This window comes from Artibeus jamaicensis, unplaced genomic scaffold (genome assembly GCF_021234435.1).
Source record: "Artibeus jamaicensis isolate MK-2021 breed Jamaican fruit bat unplaced genomic scaffold, CSHL_Jam_final scaffold_916, whole genome shotgun sequence".
In the NCBI taxonomy this organism is placed as follows: Eukaryota; Metazoa; Chordata; class Mammalia; order Chiroptera; family Phyllostomidae; genus Artibeus; species Artibeus jamaicensis.
The window spans coordinates 17,334,393-17,341,040 of record NW_026522059.1 but is presented as its reverse complement, the minus strand read 5'-3'; positions in this window follow the sequence as shown (position 1 = coordinate 17,341,040).

Sequence of the window (6,648 nt, the reverse complement as noted above, 5' to 3'; positions counted from 1 at the left end):
ATTAAGCAAGAATAAAGTCATTAATCAAGCTCTTGAAAGTTGTTGAAATTATTATAAATATATATGCATGGTTTATGAGTTAGAATTCAGTGAAAGACATAGACTAGTATACATGAAATAAAATAAATAACTTTGTAGGCATTAGTCATTACCCACTTACGGTAGCTGTTTTAATGGTCTTTGTAGGACTATTTTGGCTCTATCTCTACAGCTGAGCTTGCAGCTAAGAACTATGAAAGTTGTGAAAGGAAATAAGCATAGAATGAAAGTGACCAGGAGCAAGCTGGTCCAGGAAAGCAAATTGCAACCCAGGAAAGCAAATTGCAACTTCATCTCCCTCAACACCTTCAGTCTTGATGTGGCATTAGACTTGCAGGTTAAGTGGACACTCTTCATCCCAGGGCTGCAGCACAGGCTTGGAAGAAGCTGAAGGAGACCTGGAGACTTGGGGAAGCCATGTATGTGCTGCAGCTCTAAGCCAAAGGTGAGAGAGCAGATCAGTGAAGCACCCACATGCCTACACTGCAACAGTGGCCAGTCCCACACTGACATTCAGAGAAAAAGAATTAGTTGTTCATTTCTGCCTATTGAATCCCATACATGTTTCTCTTGTGACTAACTCTAATTCAGAAATACGCAAGGCAAGAAAGTCTGGGCAATGTGACTACACCTTAGATAAATTGCCACAGTTCAAAGCTACCCTGATCCAACGTGGCAGACAAACACATCTTTCATAACCACGCTTACCTTCTAAAGAAAGACAAGAGCAAAATTAATATTATTCTTCCTCAAACGATATGCTTGTATCATATGCACCCCACAGTGCCCATCTCCTAGCCCTGAAAGAAAACACAAGATACTTCTTTTAAAGGCTGTCCATTCCTTTTCATGCCAAATCACATTCCCCTTCTGATACCTTATAACTTAAATATGGAGATACTGACTTACCTATTACTAACGGTGTGTTATAGTAGATGGTAGGAGACTAAAAGAGGGGAAAAATAAAAGTTTTGTATTTAGTTATTGATTTAATATTTGATCTTGTATGACAAACCAAACAAAGACAAATACTCACAACTCCTTTCATCCTCATTTCTGCGGCCGGTCACATGTTGTCACAACTGTGCCTGCTGCACATACTCCACTCTTCATCTCTTGTTCCCTGGGCCCTCAGCAGCATCCCTGCAATTCATAGTTTATTCATGGGGGTGACTCGAACCACTACTATTAAATTAGAAAATAAAAGCCATTAAGTAAATCACAGAAAGAAGAACATAAAAATTAAAATGGCTAGCAATTAAGATATTCATATATATGTTTAGCCTGATAAAAAATCAAATACTCATAATTTTCAAATAACTCATTTTAAATAATAGTTTTCATATATGCCCTGCCTGGAAATTATCTGAATGCTTTCTCTTTGAGGGTAATTTATAATTATTTTTATCTCCACAAGGAAGACTCATTGTAAGTAAGTAAAAAAAAAACCACACTAAATAAGCATTAATAAACATAAATTTTGGAACTACATACCTGACTTAAATGACAGCTGTATTTTTATTAATTATGTGATCTTGCTTGAGATACTAACCATCTCTAACTTTATTTTTCTCATTAATAAAATAGAAAAATAATCATTCTACAGCTAATGTGAAAATAAGATGAGATAGTATAATTAAAGGACCTCAGCGCAGTGAATTTATTAATTCCATTCCCATCTGTAGTCATGACATTGTATTTCTATTTTTTAAATTACATTGTATTGATTATCCCATTACAGTTGGCTTGATTTCCCCCTTTGTCCCTCTGAACCCAGCACCCCCACTCCCTGAGGCAATCACCCCACCATGGTCCATGTCCATGGGTAATGCGTATAAGTTCTTTGGCTACTCCATTTTCTATACTGTACTTTACATCCCCACAGCTGTTCTGTAACCACCTGTTTGTACTTCTTAATCTCCTCGCCTCTTCACCCATTCTCCCTCTCCCCTCTCCATCTGGCAACTTTCTGGTAACTACCTTGTTTCTCTTGTTTTTAAGAGTCTCTCTTTATCTTAAAACTTTGGCCTTTCAATAATCATGTGTCTTGGAGTGGGCCTCTTTGCATCCATCACAATTAGGACTCTCTGTGCTTCCTGGACTGGCATGTTTATTTCCTTCACCAAATTAGGGAAGTTTTTTTTTTCACTATTTTTTCAGATAGAGTTCCAATTTCTTGCTCTTTCTCTTCCCCTTCTAGCACCCCTATGAGGCAAATGTTGGACCTGTTAAAGTTGTCCCAGAGGCTGCTTATACTAACTTCATTTGTGGGGTTCTTTTTTCTTCTTGTTCTGTTTGGTTGTTTTTTGCTTCCTTATGTTCCAAATCATTGATTTGATTCTTGGCTTCATCCATTCTACCATTGTTTCCTTGTAAATTGTTCTTTATTTCAATTAATGTATCTTTCTTATTTTTTTAATGCTGCTGAGGTCCATGCCAAGTTTCTTGAGCAACTTTATAACAGTGTTTTGAACTCTGCATCTGATAGATTGCTTATCTCCATTTTGTTTAACTCTTTATCTAAAGTTTTTATCTGTTCTTTCATTTGGGCCTTGTTTCTTTGCCTCCTCATTTTGACAGCTTCCCTGCATTTGTTTCTATATGTTAGGTAGAGCTGCTCTTACTCCATGTCTCGAGTGTGGCCTAATATTTTGGTGTCATGTAGGGTGCAGTGGTATGGCCCCCCAATCACCCAAACTGGGTGCTCAAGGTGTTCCCTTTGTGTAGGCTGAGTACACCCTCCTCTTGTAGTTGAGCCTTGGTTCCTGTTGGCATATCAATGGGAGGAATGCACCCAGGCCACTCAGCTGCAAGGACTGGCTATGACCACTGACCGCCAACCTCTGCCCTATGTGGAGGATCAGCTATGCAGAGGGGAGGGGTGGTAGTGCTCTGATGTTGTTGGCAGCTATCCACTGGATATGTTGGCTCTGAGTTTTCCTGGGTGGTACAGGCCAAAATCATCCCCCACCTGTGTTTTGCTTGGGGTATCCTGCCTGAGCTATAAAACAATCTGAGATAGCTGCTACTTGTGCTGGGCTTAGAGATTCCCAGGTGAAGCCAAGCTGTGAATCTAATCTGGCTGCTGCTAGAGCTCACTAAAGCCAGTTCCTACTTGTTTGATAGAATTTAGGATCCAATACCAGCCATTATTATGGAAAAGAAGCTTGGAAGTGGCCATAATTTTGGTGAGGCAAGCCTGTGGATGTCCAAGGTAGGTCACACGGTGCTAGCCAGGTCTATGGAGTCTCAGATATGGCACCAACCTACTGGCTTTCTGTAGAGGAGCATTCAGCAAAGGGACAATGGCCTCTGCTCTCCTTGATGCCAGACACTTTAGTTTCTCCCTTTATGTCACTGGTACCTTTCAAGCTGTCACTCCAGTGCCGGAGCTCAGAGGCAGTGAGTTGGAGTAGGTGAGTCTGTGTGTGGGATCCCTAAGAGAAACTGCTGAGGGCTCCAGCAGCCTCCTCCACCAATTCAATCCCTGCTGGTTTTCTCAGCCAGAAGTTGTAGGGCCTTATCTTCCTGGCACTGGGGCCCTGGTGTGGATCTGGGACTCTTCCTTCCCAAGATATCCCTCCTGAATTTTTATCCACATAGGTGTGGGGACAGCCCATTCCACATCTGTGCCCCTCCTACCAGTCTGGATGCATCTGTTGTCTTCAAATCCATAGTGGTCAGACTTCTAGTCAACTAGATTTCTGACATTCCCAAGATATGGCTATTCTATATCTTAATTGTAATTTTGATGTGGTTGTATGAAGAGGCGAGCCATGTATGCCTATGTCACCATCTTGACTAGAAGTAATTATGATATTTCTTAATCAAAACTTAAGATGTGTTCTGGAAACTTTCTGAATTGTGCATGCATTGATATGAAAATCTTAGATGAAAAGTTTAACTAGAAATTATATTTAGTAATTAGCACAAAGTGATTTATTCCAAATTAATCATACACAAAATCTTTTTTAAAGATATTGGTTGCTGCCAGTTTTGGAGGTAGATGACCATTAATCCCTTCCACTAACATCATTATCAATGCCTCAAAGGCAAGGAGTTTATATCTTATTTTGCCATATTACAGACAAGCAGATAGGTTAAAATTGCCTGGTATCTACATCTGTAATTCAGAATGAAATCTCAGCTATTATTCTTTTTGGTGTTCCAAAAGCACCCTCTTCAAATATTCACCTGATATATATTATTAAAAATTACATGTTTGATTAGGCAAGAAAACTAGGAAGACTTAAGTGATTGAAAGTAATCTGAGTCATTAACTGAGAAGTGTCAGAACCTTTCAGGGATCAAACCCTAGTATAAGGGCTAGGGCTTACTGTGTCTGACCTTATAAAAGTATGAAGTTTCTAGAAACTATTTTAAACAAACACATAGCTTGAAAATTACTAGTTTTACCAATGGGACTCAATTCTAACATCCATTATGCTAATTAGTAAATCTCTAGTTGTTGAGCTGAGATACAGATTGTGGCCATGCTTGGGTAGCTATCTCTGTGGTGTGGCCTTTCTGATTAAAAGCTAGCTGATCCCTCCAGAAGAAGGAACTCAAATGAGGTCAACTGAATGTCTCTAGGGTACAAAGAAATGCACACAAGTATATTTTACATGGTCCATTCTTAAATATTTAACTGTACATTAGAAAGGTTATAAATTGTACCCTTAATTGTTTGGAACTAACATATTTAGATCATTAGAACTGCCTTAGGAAAAGCAGATTGGATTTTTATTGGATATATGTATATATTCTATATCCACTGGATATATTGGATTTACAAAGGGAGAATTGATTGATTTTAATTTTGTCTCTTAAATGCCAGGATAATATATATTAGAGTATTGTAAACATGGCAACCAGTTCCCTGCTCTGATCATCCCTTATGTCAGTGTTTCTTAAAACAGAACAAAGGTTAGTGCCAAATGAAAGAGTCTATTTTATGGAAATGGTCTGATAAGGAATTGTTTACAGGCGCTGACTCCCCAGATGTGTTCTTTGAAAATAGCTGCTTCATGTAAAAATGATGTTGGTTAAATTTTTTGAAGATTTACTTCTCTTAAACATGATTTTATTAGCTTTTACATGTATTAATTTATTCATTCTTCAAAATAATTCCACAAATTAGGTACTATTATTGTTCTGGGCAGATAAAAGCACCAAGGCAGAGCATTATTAAGAAGTTTGTCAGAGGTGAAATTACTAGAAAAGAGATTAAGTAGAATTAAAGTTTATACATGTGGCTTCTGTGGCCATACTTCCAACTAGTACAATACACTGCCACTGTCATAGTGGGTGACCAAGGCTGGCTTCATGGGCATCTGAACTGCAGAGTTGCACAGAATCCCACCTGAACTTGGTTTATGCTCATGTTACATAGCTCATGCTCAGTTAAGAAACTCCAAGCCTGCCACCATGGACACATTTTTCTCGAGTCCATTGTGCAAGAACATAGAAGACAGTTTAAGGGAGTTGACTGACATTAAAAGAATAGCCGTTTTGCCCATCTGCTTCATATGATCCTCCTCTGAATCTAAATCCTTTCCAGTTACTAATGCTGCATAACAAACTACCCCAAAACTCAGTGGCATAAAAATATATATTATATTTACTAATTCTTTGTCTTGTTTCATCTGCCTGATGTCTGGGACTCAGTGTGGTAGACTTGATGCATGGAAATAACTTCATATAGGTGTCTTTACTCATATATCTTGTGATTGATGCTAGAAGTCAGCTGGAAGTTCAGGTAAGATTGTTGAACAGAGTACTTACACGAGGTCTCTTTCTGTGGTCTGGTCTCACAGTATATTGACCTTAGAGTATTCTGACTTTTTTACAACAAATACTTTCTACAGACATCTTACATAAGCAAGTACCCCAAGGCAACCAGATAAGCTTCTGGCATTTTCTTACACAGTTTCAGAAATCACCTGAAATTACCTTTACTCTACTCCATTGGTTAAAGTAGAGAGATATTCAAGAAAGCTATTCATAGTTCCTGCCTAGTAATAGAAAGAGCATGAAGGAATCATATCACAATGAACATCTTAAATAATGTCTTATAAACTCAGAAAAAGCAGGTCTATCTATACATGATACATTTGAAAACCCTTTGATGTATTTGATATTAAGAGTTGTACAAAGATTGGATGTAAAACACTGATGTTACATAGGCTCACACCTGACATTGAAAGCTTAGCACAGCACTTGATATATAATGGGTGCTGCATAAATATTTGCTGTTGCTGAATTATCATCTCCATTGTCATTGTTGTACTGAACATTCATAAAGGAATACTATGAAAAGAGTTGTACTTTGTATACCGGTTACAAAGTTAACTACAGGATCATAAAATATAAGGTTGAGTAGCAGAGGTTTTTTTTCAGTAATAATAGATTTTAATAAAATCATAGTAATAGAGGAAATTGGACCTTGAAAAATATTATAATGGAAATTGGAGTCAGGTGATGAGATAATTATGGATTTATTAGACAATTATTTGATTTCTTTATAAAAAGCAAAATGAATTGAATACAATTTAAGTTAATTCTATTTCTAAAAGCAGACAGATATAAACTGTGTATAAAATCTGAAAG